This window comes from Aulostomus chinensis, chromosome 8, assembly GCF_037954235.1.
Source record: "Aulostomus chinensis isolate RoL2024-O1b breed Wild chromosome 8, RoL_Achi_v1.0, whole genome shotgun sequence".
Classification (NCBI taxonomy): domain Eukaryota; kingdom Metazoa; phylum Chordata; class Actinopteri; order Syngnathiformes; family Aulostomidae; genus Aulostomus; species Aulostomus chinensis.
In genome coordinates this window covers 17,927,033-17,939,722 of record NC_141327.1, presented here as the reverse complement: position 1 = coordinate 17,939,722, position 12,690 = coordinate 17,927,033, and the positions used below count along the sequence as shown (strand labels likewise).

The window sequence follows — 12,690 nt, the reverse complement described above, 5'->3', positions numbered from 1 at the left end:
AGATAATTACTCATCTGCTTTTGAGTGGTGTGCGATGCAGTGTGCCTATGTGTGTGTGTGTGTGTGTGTGTGTGTGTGTGTGTGTATTGCATGAGCGTGTTATGTCAGGTTTTTCAGGGTGTTGAAATTAATTAACAGTCTTTCAATCAGGCACATCTATTACAGCAGGTAATCATGCTAGCAGAAATTTAATCAAATTGAATGTTTGATGATGCTTCTGCAATTTCTTCGGTAAACTTCAACATTTACACAGACCCTTCTCTCACAAAGTACCCATTGGTTATTGTCAATACTCTACTGTACCAACCTGGCTCACCCACTGACTCTATGCAAATATCTATGATCTATTCAAATACTGTAGGTACATACAGCGTGGAAGTATGAGGCTGTAAATGTTTGCACCCAATATTCAACCCACATACTTCACCAGCACTACACCCTAACTACTGAGCCTAACACTTTGTTTTCAGGAGTTTTGAGTAGATGTTCTGCATTCATTGATTTATGTGAGCTAACTATAGCTTACATAAATCTCCTGAAACCTGACTGGAGTTTGAGATTCACAGGCGTGGTGCTGCATATATAATGTAGACAGCTCATTACAATCCCAATGGTGATGTGGGGGTGATGTTAGAGTCTCTCACTCTGAGCTTTGGCCCCTAAATATTTTTGCCGAACCCTGAATTTTTTTTTTTTTTTTAAATCCTAAAAAACTGGTAAATGTAACAAAATGGATCCACACTTGGAATACTGACAGCATGGTGAGAATTCTAAAGTGAGATTCATGGGGTCAGTGAAGTTATTTTTCTGATATGTAGGGCATTTCTTTCTCTACAATGCATCTCAGACTTCTCTTCAAATTTCAGCATCAAGATTGGTCCAAAAAAAACCAAAAAAAAAAACCCAACAACTTCCAGAGGAAGCTTTGGGGATCAGATGTGCACAAATACCTTGCGGAGATTTTGTAGAGACTACTTCTGATATCTTGCATCTATTTTGCATATTGATATGTTGCTCAAAATAGGCCTACAACTATAAACGCGATCCGAGCGCAGCTTGACAGTGATGTGTGCTGTATCAGTAGGCCGTCTGATGTTGTGTTCCTTTCCCATGGTTAGTTGGGTGAAGACACAACAGTAGAAATGACAAGTGTGTGTAGAGTTGTGCAGAGGGCACAGCAGGAGTGACTTCATTACCTCCTCCAAGCGGGTTCACTTTCACTGAAGTTTGTCAGCCTTGTATGCAGTCCCTGGACCTATAGGACCATAAGAGCACCAATCAAACTCAGAGTGTTGAAATACTGAAATGATGAAATATTGGTTGACTTATTTTTAGGTCGGGCGAATATTAAGAAATTCAGCTGTGATGGTTAAGACTGGTGTGAGCGAGAGAATGCAGGATTTTAATAGTGTGTCCCAATTATGACTGAACTGAGTCACTCCTACTGTGTGTGTGTGTGTATGTTAGGATGGAGAGAGGGAGAGAAAGAAACTTTAAATACATATATTTCTATAAAATATTTCTCAGAAAGTCCTGGATGTTCTTGACATAGTGCCAAATATTCAAGTTTTGAAACGCCTCTGCAGAAATGTTACTTGTTCTTACTAAAATATATTTCTGAGAAATGTTTCATCTCTGCCACTGTACGGACTTCTATTAGTGTAGGTCTTTTTTTTTTTTTAATCACAGTGAAGTATGATTAAAAAAAAAAAGTAATAGTATAAACATGTATCAGAAAATGCACTCGTGAATGTGACCCACTCAAACACCCAGCTGAACCCTGAACGTGACGGTGTCAAAACTAATAAGGTCTGTTGACGAGGTGCTGAAGAATGAAGAGGCCACTTAGAACAACATCAGACAAAGAGAGGAAACACAAAAGAAATAAGTCTCACTGGTCAAATATATCTTGTAAGGTGTCTCTGTGAGCAGGGATGTACTGTATCCATAGCAACCGGCGCCCAGCATGTCCTGATGGGACTGAGAGAAGGATTCATGATTCATATCCAAACAACAACAGCCTGAGAATCCAAATATACTAAGGTAAACTGCCACCCCCAGACAGTCAAGCCGACAGCTGTGAGGAGGAGGAGCCAAGTGGAAAACAAAATCAATCTCATTCAGTCTCCATCTCTCTCCGTGTTGACCGCATCACCTGTGGTCATTGTTATCTCAGCCATGTTGACCTACCGACAAACTGCATGACTGGAAGAAGTCATACTTTTGTCAAGAAGAAGAAACAAATACACGCAAGGCTCGCCGCTTCACCAGTGCGTCAGCTGCTAATGATACACATCACATCACATTCAAATTTATCTGTTAAAGAAAATAGACTGTAATTTTATGGTCAAAAACATGCAGGGCAAACATGCCAATGCAGTTGTTTTCACTTTCAGTCTTGCATTTTTGCAACTTTTTATCTTCCCCCCAAAACCATTATCCAGAAAGAACAGTAACATTGAAAGCCTTCACTGCCGATGAAGACATAATTGGCCAGCGACAAATACTTGTTAAACTTATTTAGCAGAGCTGAGAATTCCATTCTGAATCATAATAACCAAGATTGGGATCTCTTCATTACCAAAAGTCCCCTCCATTCTTGCACTTGCATTGAAATCCAGTCACTTTTGCTACATTTTGCCTGCTCAAGTAAGCTTCAGTAATCAAGGCCCTGCCTGCTGGGCCCACTATAAGGCAGCTGTGCCTCATTACCAATCAGAAGAAGAAGGGAGATGGGGCCCCTGGGAGACACCAGTTTGGACTACAGTGCTTTGTGGAGATAAGCCACAAGAGGAGGCTCCTCCTCTGTCCTGCTCGCCTGCTCTGTCTGTAACTCACCTTCATTTCATTTTATTCATGTATTTTCTATGGTTGTGTTTACTGGCAGGGTTGCAGGGAGATGAGCCAATCCCAGCTGAGAGGCGGGGCCAACCCTGTCAGCCATCGCAGGACACATATTCACACCTGCAGGCAATTTACTCCAATCAGCTTACATATTTCTGGTCTGGTCTTTGTCTCGGAGGATGCCCCGGCACCCGTGAACTGCAATACCGCCGCGCTACTCATGCCTTAGGCCTCACCCAGGTGGTTTTTTGTGTATTGTTTAGAGGCACGGCAATTAGTCACATGGACACCAATGTCTGCATCAGTTAAATGTTGGCACAAGGTACTTCCTCCAGTCCTCTCAGTGAGGAGGGCCTCAACATTTCTAATGCAGAACGCCAGTGTTTGTCGCCTAACTTAAAAACTATCCAAAAGAAATTCCAGCTGCAGGAAAAGCACTTTGGTATACACAGACCCTTATTTCTTAGATTTCTCTGTTTGTATCATTTTTCTTTTTTTTTCAGATCTTGGTGTTTGCTTTCAATTTCAGCATATTTATATTTCTTTCATTCAAAGCACGAAAAAAAAAAAGGCTGGACACTTAACTGAGTGAAGCGTGCCAGCACACACTCATACGATGTTGTCATACATTTATTTGCAAAGTTCTGACCTCTCTGACCTTCATCAGGTGCGAGAGTAGCATCACAACACTTCACACAAGTACTGTGGATGTAAAAGCAGTTCTCTCTCTGCTGAAGAGTGGAAGATGAAAAGAAGATTCAGCTCAGGGAGGGGCGGGGGGGGGTACACATAAAGAGAATACTGGAGACTGAAATCAATCTCTCATGTCCAAGAAGATTAAGAATTCTGAGAATCCAACAATTGAAAATATAACATGAATTTAATGTTGGTGATTACTGAATGTAATGGACGTAGGAGGTCATATTGGCAACGTAGTGGATGCATTAGTGTCCTCCTTCATGCATAACTAAGAATCGTGTCAGCGTTCACCTCCCTCTTGCTCTTGCTCCATGGAACAGTTGCATGATGCGATGTGTGCAGAGTCCCCTCATCGCTGATTTCAGCTTTAATGAATCCACAAATCTACAATTTCATTTGGCAGATGCTTTTATCCAAGGCGACACACAACACAAGCAATAAGAATTTAGACCGGAGGGAAGCCTTAGCAAGTACGACGAAGTAAGGACCCCAGGTGACAGGGATCAAAATTTGCTGGAGTTATACGCTCTGTGAGTTATTTGTAGTTTTTCCTCTTCCCGTCATGATTTCTGTTGATGAAAAATTCAATAAAAACATGAGTCATGGCTGACTCTCCTTTGAATCTTAATTTCTTCTTAAAAGTAATTATATACATGTTATTATGTTTTATCAAATGCCTCTGACATCCTTTTATGGGTTACCTCTGTTTCTGACTAATTTATATATATATATGAAACATTTTTTTACTGCATTTTCTTTGCTACAATCCTTTGAAATGATTTATTAGTGCACTTTATGTTTTGGTGTGTGTGTGTGTGTGTGTGTGTGTGTGTGTGTGTGTGTGTGTGCGCCTGTCTGCAACATAGAACAACAATGGTGACAAAACCGTTAAATGTTAGCGACAGTGCTCTTCATCAGCAGTCTGACTCATTAACATCAAAAGGAAGTTAAGGTTTCCAAAGTCAGATAATGAAAGTGAGGAAACAGCAGTAGAAGTAATCTTTGTAACCGTGGGAGGTGCAATAAAGCTCATAGGTGGACAGAAACGTATTTGCGAGACAAATAGCCTTTAGTAATAATTTATTATTGCATCATGGATACAGCACTGAATACAGCCTTTTTGTCATTGCACTTTCAATAAATCACCACCAATGTCGTCAGCTTCAGTGCTCATTACAGCTTAATAACACAAGCAATTACCTTGTATTGGCGTTTAAATGACACACATTTTATGTAATTCAATTTCCTTATTGACTAGTAGTATTAAAATTCAAGGTCACAGGGGGAAGGCATGGCACAGGCTGAGGGGTAAGTATTCCTAAAATGTGATTAAAACAAATCTGGAGCCTCTCAGTTCCCTGTATCGCCGTATAAATATATTCTTTTAAAAACAAAAAAGCATACGGACACAGAGTCAACATGTGATTCCACTGCAAAGACATTACGTGCTCCTCAACAGTTAAATGTTTAGAAATGTCAGTAGTGCTCAATAGCATTTTCAAATTAACTGCTGAGAATATTTTGATGCTGATGATATTTTGAGTCAAGTTGTATTCAACAGACGAGTCAAAAACAACAGGAGTTGGACTGCGAGTTTCTTTTTACTGGACTCTTTTACTGTTTTTGTGTATTTTGTTGTCAGTCTGGGTTTAAAGTTATAGTGTGTAATGTTTGTCTCACCCTTCCTGAATGGAGAGTAATTACAACACAGTGGAAGTTGTAATATTATATCTTGTTGGCAGTGTAAATTCATTTTCTGTAGCTTGTGCACAGTTGGTATTGTAGATATTTTGTTTTTTTTTAGAAAAAATAGTTTGGTTTTTTTTTACTTTTGCAAAACTGCTCGCTCACTAACAGTACATTTGCCAGAAAAATCTGTGGCTGATGTTCAGTAGTTGCAAAAATAGAATATTTCATAGAAAAGCCCAATATATAGGTAATGTAGGTAAGGTGGGTAATAAATACAGTGTGAAGTGCTCCCCAGACACCAGTTTATATCCATGTTGGTTTCCAGTGGTTACTCTCTTTTCTTCAGCCCAGGCAAACATTGCTGAGTGATGGAAAAAGCAGTTTCTCTACTGTTCATCCGTTCTTTTTAAAGGAGTGAATATGACCGACATCTTCTCTTTCTTCTCTTTCTTTTGTTACCGGTGACCAACTTTTCCTGTATGTGCATTAGCGCCACCTCTGTTGGAGAGTGAACAAGTCAGATGAGTGAAGAACCTACTTCAGCACAACAAAATACTTGCACTCAGTTCTATGACTGACAAGAGGTGTGCAAACTTGAACTTTTTGGCGAGGGACATTCATTATAGGTAAAAGTTGCACATCATATTGTCAGCAATATGCTAGGAACATGTCCTTGCGAGATACACGTTCAACATTATTTTCTCGATAATTATTCCTCCTGAGTGTTGTGTTTTGTTTTGGTTTTTTTTAATCAAATTTTGCTCTGTCATGTGCTTCCAAATATGTATAGTTACTATATCAAACCCATCCTTTTACTCTTGAGCCTTCAATTTAAAAAACATCCACCTCACAAAATACTTTGACATGTTCTGGCTCACTGTATTCTGAAGAAGCTCACTGGCAATCTTTCTGTTATATGGTGACTGGCCCACTCCCTCTCCAGCCGTCTCAGCCATCGTCTAAATGTCACTGTTTTTCCGAGTTGCTAATGTGTTCCTGAAATAGTATCTCCATCGCTGAGCCTCTGTGAAAAAGGCACGTTTCAGAAAAGGCCTAGTGAGTCTGACTCACAGCAGAGGCAGCAGAAACGCCATGCCATCCCAAAGCCAATTAAACATGCATGGGGGTGTGTGTGACCCACACCCCACCCTGCACTCAGACACAGACACACACACACACGCACACTGTAGCTCCCCCGTCACTCTTTTCCTAAAGCCTTTCTTTTCTTCCTGTTTCACCAATTAGAGTGAATTATTCAGGGTGGCCTGTGCGCACCTGTTAAGTGTTTTTTCTACCAATGAGCACTCTCATGGAAAATTGAGGCGAGGAGACAATGAGCAATAAACGTGCATATACTACCATACTTTGACCGGCTAACACGGCTGTGCGTACGCACACGCACGCACGCACGCACGCACGCACAGATACACACATAAAGGTCAGCGGAGGGACCCCGTGTGCATTCTGATTTGTTCGCAGAGGTCAGGCCAAGGCTAGCCATTCACAAGCTAATATGATGAAGGAGACTAAATAGCTTCCTCTCGCTGCAAGCTCCTCATCAGCTGAAGAGGAGCCACCAGATGATCGATGGAATTTCTGGACATTGCAATTAAAACTGTGTAATTTCATACTGTAAATTCCAACGAGAGCTTCGGTATTCTGCTATGTGAGGTCATGTGTTCTGTTCTACTTCATCAGAGGCTCAACTAGACTCCACAACATCTGGGATAAATATGCATTGTGTGCTTTATAGTGTTTAACAGTGCAGAAGAAGGAAATGGCATGGAAATCTTCAAATGTCATACTGTATATGGATGAGCTGATTTCCCCCCATTTAATCGGATTCAAACTCAGCTTTTAAATGTCATAGATGCCTCAATTAACTGAGACCACAATGTAATATCACTTTCACAATGGCAGCTGCTTGTTACCGTGCCATTCGATTCACTAACGCTGGACTATGCACACATCCGTCACAAGGTGGCTTGAGACTTGCAAAGAAAAGAAGCATACATATCGGCTTTAGAGCAGCCATAATTTCCAAAAAATAAAAATAAAAATTAGATGTATTATTTGGGGTGGGGAAAAAAATCACAAATGAGGACTGTGGAGCTCTTCAGAGTTTTTTTTTCAGCATCTTTATCATATAAAGTGTGCGCTTAATTTTCATGTTTTTTTCCCCCCACACAGTGAGAGGAATTGCCTGGATATTTTGTGCATGTTTCACACCTTGTCGCTATTTTAAGCTACGCTTGGCTTTACAGGAAGGATTCATCCCTGAGCACTTTTGCTCTGTTGAGATTTCTGTATCCGCGGTATTGTAGTTGCTGTATTTAGATGTGCACAGCTTGCTACAGTCATTAATTAATCATATATAATAACCAGATTGATTCCATTCATTCAAAAATACTGCTCATCCTCGCAGTCTTCTGCCTTTGGTGTATGAGCTGAATCTGAGAGACATGTCACCTTGTAAGACACACTGAATTGCCTTCCCTTGAAGGAGGGAAATAGAGAGAGTGGGAAGATAACACAGCCAGGCAGCACTAAACGATCAGAGCACTCCAGCAGAGATATGACCCACATAGACCAATGCTCGTTTAATCAGCCTGCGACTGGCAGCATGGCGGCAAAAGCAGGAGGGTAGCAGGCACAGGGGGAGTGTGAGCATTAGGTGGATCCAGTTTTTTTTTTAAGAAGTTCAAATAAATTACGACCATATTTCAAGGTGGTAACTATGGAGTCAATGCCTGACGGATCAAATCTGCTCATGGGTACCATCAACACACCGTGATTAAAACTCAACAAAGAAATCTGAATTGGAATTTTCCAGAAATATTAGTCTTATTTCACCTCAACCCTCAATATATCCCTTTTCTCACTCATTTCCACATCTGCTCTTTACTCTCGACACACCAGAGTGACAGAAATATCACCCCTGAAAAAGGGACGTCCTTACACGATGTCAGGATCGTCAACTACAGCATTTGCTGCATGGTACATGCAAATTCGTACATGTAAAAACAAGAAATAAATCAGAGCAAACCTCTGTCAAGATCAACGATACAACTGAGACTTTCCCCTGCATTATCTGATGGATGAGACATCATTAATGCACGCGAGCATCGTTGCTCTCTTGGTGACTATGAGGTTAATTAACATTCCGGATAAATTAGCTATGATAACTAACATTAGTGAGGCCTGACTAATTAGCTCCTTTTCACTCAAAAATGTGTTTCTACTCTGACAGGTGTTAGCAGTGTCAATATCTATATGAATTAGCAGTCAATATTCATTATTTTCAGAACGACATCGATGTTAACATTTGCTTTTAGCATCTCCTGGCTTGGTGTTATTGTTGCTGTTACAACAAAGCGTACAAGCAACAGCTAATGGGCATATGGATGAATCCTGACGAGTTTTGTTGCTTTTAATTTATTTGAACATCATAAAACAATGTTTGAAATTAATTTATAATCCACAGCAACACCACAATGCCAATTAGTAAAGATTAGTAATTATTATGATTACTTTTGCTGATGATTATTTGGATGTGAGTCTGTGGTTGCCAACCATGGCGTAAGATTTTTTTCTTTTTAATTTAAAAATTGAACATCATGATGTGGCGAGCATTGTAAAAACAAGCAAACGTATTTCACGAAAACCAAAGTATAATGTGTGTGTTTCATAACGGTTCAGTGTTCTGTGAAGAATGAAGTCACAGCAGTGGTTGAAAAATGGAAACTTGTTCGTGCTCCTTGGGAAACCTCATTGTGCAGACATGCTGGCAGGGCTAAAGCGATTCACAAACAAATGATTTATAAGTCTTCTCCATGTAAACATCCTTCAGCCTGTAAGTGCTGCTCATGCAACACTAAGCACCTGCCCCCCATAGGAGGGGCCCCAAGCCCCATCAAGCAAGAAGAAGAAGTGTGGAAGTGTGGAAGGAACAGACCAAGTGGAAGAGGAACGTATTTCTGAGAGCCATGTGTGCCGGCGCCATGAGTGATGGCGTGATGTCACCTGTAGAGACGGACAGGACAGCTGATGGTAGAACAGTCACAACCCCATGGAGAACCATGACAGCTGGGAACTCCATCCATCCATCCATTTTCTGCCGCTTACCCTGTTAAGGGTTGTGGGGGGCGAAATCTACCCCAGCAGCCTTCGGATGAGAGGAGGGGTTCACCCTGGATGTGTCGCAGGACCAACACATAGAGACAGACAACCTTTCACACTCACAGTCACACCTACAGTCAATTTAGAGTATCAATCAGCCTCGTCCCCTCTTGATGTCTTTGGACTGTGGGAGGAAGCTGGAGTACCAGAGAGAACCCACACAGGAACAGGGAGAACATGGAGACTCCACACAGAGAGATCCAGTGATGGAGCCGGGACTCCAACCCAGAACCTTCTTGCTGTGAGGCCAACTGGGAACTCTTTGGAGAAAATGTATATTTATGAACAGCCAATTTTTGTTGTTGTTTCATTTCATCAGATATATACAGTTGCAAAAGCACGCTGACTAATTTTGGTCTTTTGGTCTAATTTGATCACTGACCTCATCTTCCAACGTGAATCTGGACTTTCCGAGTTTGAATGGAAGTTTGTGTTTGTAAGAAGTCATGACCGGATAGCTCCTTATACTCATTTACTATTTATGAACAATATTTTTAAGGCTAAACAAAAAAAAAGCAGGTGCAAATATGGTTCAAAAAATACATTTCTAAAGGTGAATTTATTTTTATTTAATTTGGCTACTATGAGACTTACATTTGAACACTTGATCATTAATAAGATTATCATGTTCTTATTCCACTTTTTGAAAGAGTTGAACCTGCTTTAATAAATTCATATCAAAAATCTCATTTGCCCAAAAGCCATCACGTCTTAGTGGAAAATGAGCAACTTGTTCTGTGTGAGATTAAGAAGGATTCTTGTCAAAGATGTGATTTTGTGCCTGTGGGACCATCAGCCAGCTCACGTCTCAGTCAGAAGTCTTTCCTGGAGAGGGGGGTGTCATGAGGAGGAAAGACAGAAAGAAAAACTGAGACTATCAATGAACCAAAGCTTTTTTTCTCAGGAAACGAGACAATGGTCTGTCCTACTCAGTTATTACGGAGTCCTCCAGTTGGCCTGCTGCTGGGTTCTCAGGGGTTAACAAAAACAAAACACACAATAACAATAGTTAAATTCTGTGAGCCATTTAGTAGAAACTACGCTGCCCACTGAGAGGACGTACTGTATCATTTTGACCAAGCAGACACGGAAAGGCACCAGGCTGAGTGGACTGTGTCCCTCCTTTCCTGTATTCAAATGGATATTTTGGGTTCTCGACGAGGACAAAAGCATGCGGAGCAGTTTGAATTGGAATTGTTTTCTGGAGATTTGAATTCAGTGTAAAAATGCTCCTGCACAAAATTCAAAATTAGCAATTACGGGATCGTAAAAAGACTCACAAGTCATGTGACTGTTTGCATGGCGTCGACACGCTGGGCCCTATTCCTGTGCTTGATTCCTTGATTGTCTCCTTTGGTTTCCTCTTGTGGCTGTTAGGGTAACTGGGGTTGGTAATACATGTAAATAAAACTGGTTTGGGGTTTTCTTTTGTTCTTCTCTTTATTTTTTGCCCTCATAAAATCATAATTAAATATAATAACAATTGTGTTTCTAATTTTTTTTTTTCTTGGTTGGCCAAAAAAATGGGGCCACTTCACTTTGATTGTCTTATGAATAATGTCACAGTGCTACAAATTAAATCTGCACAGTAATAGTCCTAATTTACCCTAAAACATCATAACTGGAGTCCTATTTCTTTCAAGTGATACCCTCGCTGTGCGTATTCTTTTCTTGCATCCTAATTTTCAGAACCCAGCACATTTCCTGAAACTTTCCAGCAGGTATTTCGGACCTCATTTGTAAAGGTCATCTGTTTCAACATATACAGGTTAAAAGGGGTTAAATGCACAGGAGCTTTTATGTCTGTGGAAATTTGTCTTCATTCACTTCACCTGCCACAAGTACACAGCCCCCCCTATACACACACACACACACACGGAAAACGGAAATGGAGTTCATCATCTTTATGTTCTGGAGAACTGTGGCAACATATATGTCACACAGAGGAACGTTTATTTCAGAAATTATTTTGTCAACTGCTGGAGTCCGCAGAACAAACCAATTTCTCACAAGCTTTTACAGTCACTGACAATTTGGTCCCACAATCTACACTTACTGACATTTTTACTGCGTAATTTGGAATATTATTTGCTGCGTGTATGAATAAGTAGATATCAAATGCATTCATAGGTTACCTCAGTACCGACATAGCAGAGCAAAGGAGAGGTGAATTTTAGAGGAAAGCAGCTCAGCAGATGTAAATGGACCCATCAGTACAAACCATAAATTCTGCATATTCTCCTTGTGCTTTCTTTAGTCACGGCACAGTTTTGTGGACCTTTGATTATTACCACTTTCTCACATTTCCCTTGGACAGTTGTCAATTTTGCACGATCAGGTCAACATTGGACGAATTTCCCTACGGCCACCTTGCCATTTCTTCCTTCAGATCCAAAGATGCCCCAAGAAGCTTCTCCTACCATCGATCGGAGTCCAGTCCTGAACTCCACCGGTGAGGTGAACGACATCAGAAGACATCAGTATCCACGGCAACACGCTGCTCCTGAAACTCTACTCAGAAGTACTGTAATTGTACAAATGTAACCGGTGGTTAAGTAGAGCCCAGTTATACAGGATTGTTAGTCATTTTGAAACTAAAATGAGTGTATTAATACCACAAACCACTCAAGCTGCGAATCACATCCACATCTGTTCAGACTCCTGTGAAAGACTTCGAAGGAACAAAAGCTGTTAGTTGGACTCATTCAGTTCCTGAGTTATCGGGTCAAATCCTGGCTGGAGAACTGTGTTTTGCAGAAAATTATGAATGTCACGGTGCTGTTGACCTTTTTTTTGAAATATAAAATGTCACCACATCATCAGTTCATCCAACTGGACATTTGTGAGAAAAGTTGTCATTCTAAGTCAAGGAATTTGTGACTCATAACATAAAAAAACCAAAACAACAACAACAACAACAACAACAACAACATAATTTTGTGCTGTCACAGGTACCTCGACCTTTGACCGCAAAAGCTTAAATCACGCTGGAGTCCAAGTGGAGGTTAATGATTGGATGTGAACCTGCGTGTGCTGCCACACTGAGCAGGGAGTTTCCCGGATAAATTAAGGATAAACAGATAAATAATTGATGCAGCTGTTTGGTGATTGCGTTCCCTGTTATAATAGTACAGGCAGCCATGTGGTGAGATGAAGTAGGTCAGTAGGTCACACACACCTTGTAATAATGCTACATGAATACAACCTACAGTCTACAATAATTAAAGCGATAAAACTCAAGAGCCTGAAAAAAAAAATTTAAAAAAATAAAAGCGCAAA

The 12,690-nt window shown here is 40.6% G+C and overlaps 1 long non-coding RNA gene across 1 annotated transcript; it reads right to left on the bottom strand.

Annotated features, from left to right (window-relative positions):
- Window positions 1–1,200: 1,200 nt before the first annotated feature.
- Window positions 1,201–2,648, bottom strand: LOC147257454 (uncharacterized). The gene is made up of 3 exons (XR_015117478.1): window positions 2,582–2,648; window positions 1,896–1,980; window positions 1,201–1,255 (listed from the first exon to the last, which is right to left on the bottom strand). It is a non-coding gene; the product is annotated as an uncharacterized LOC147257454 (long non-coding RNA).
- Window positions 2,649–12,690: the final 10,042 nt, after the last annotated feature.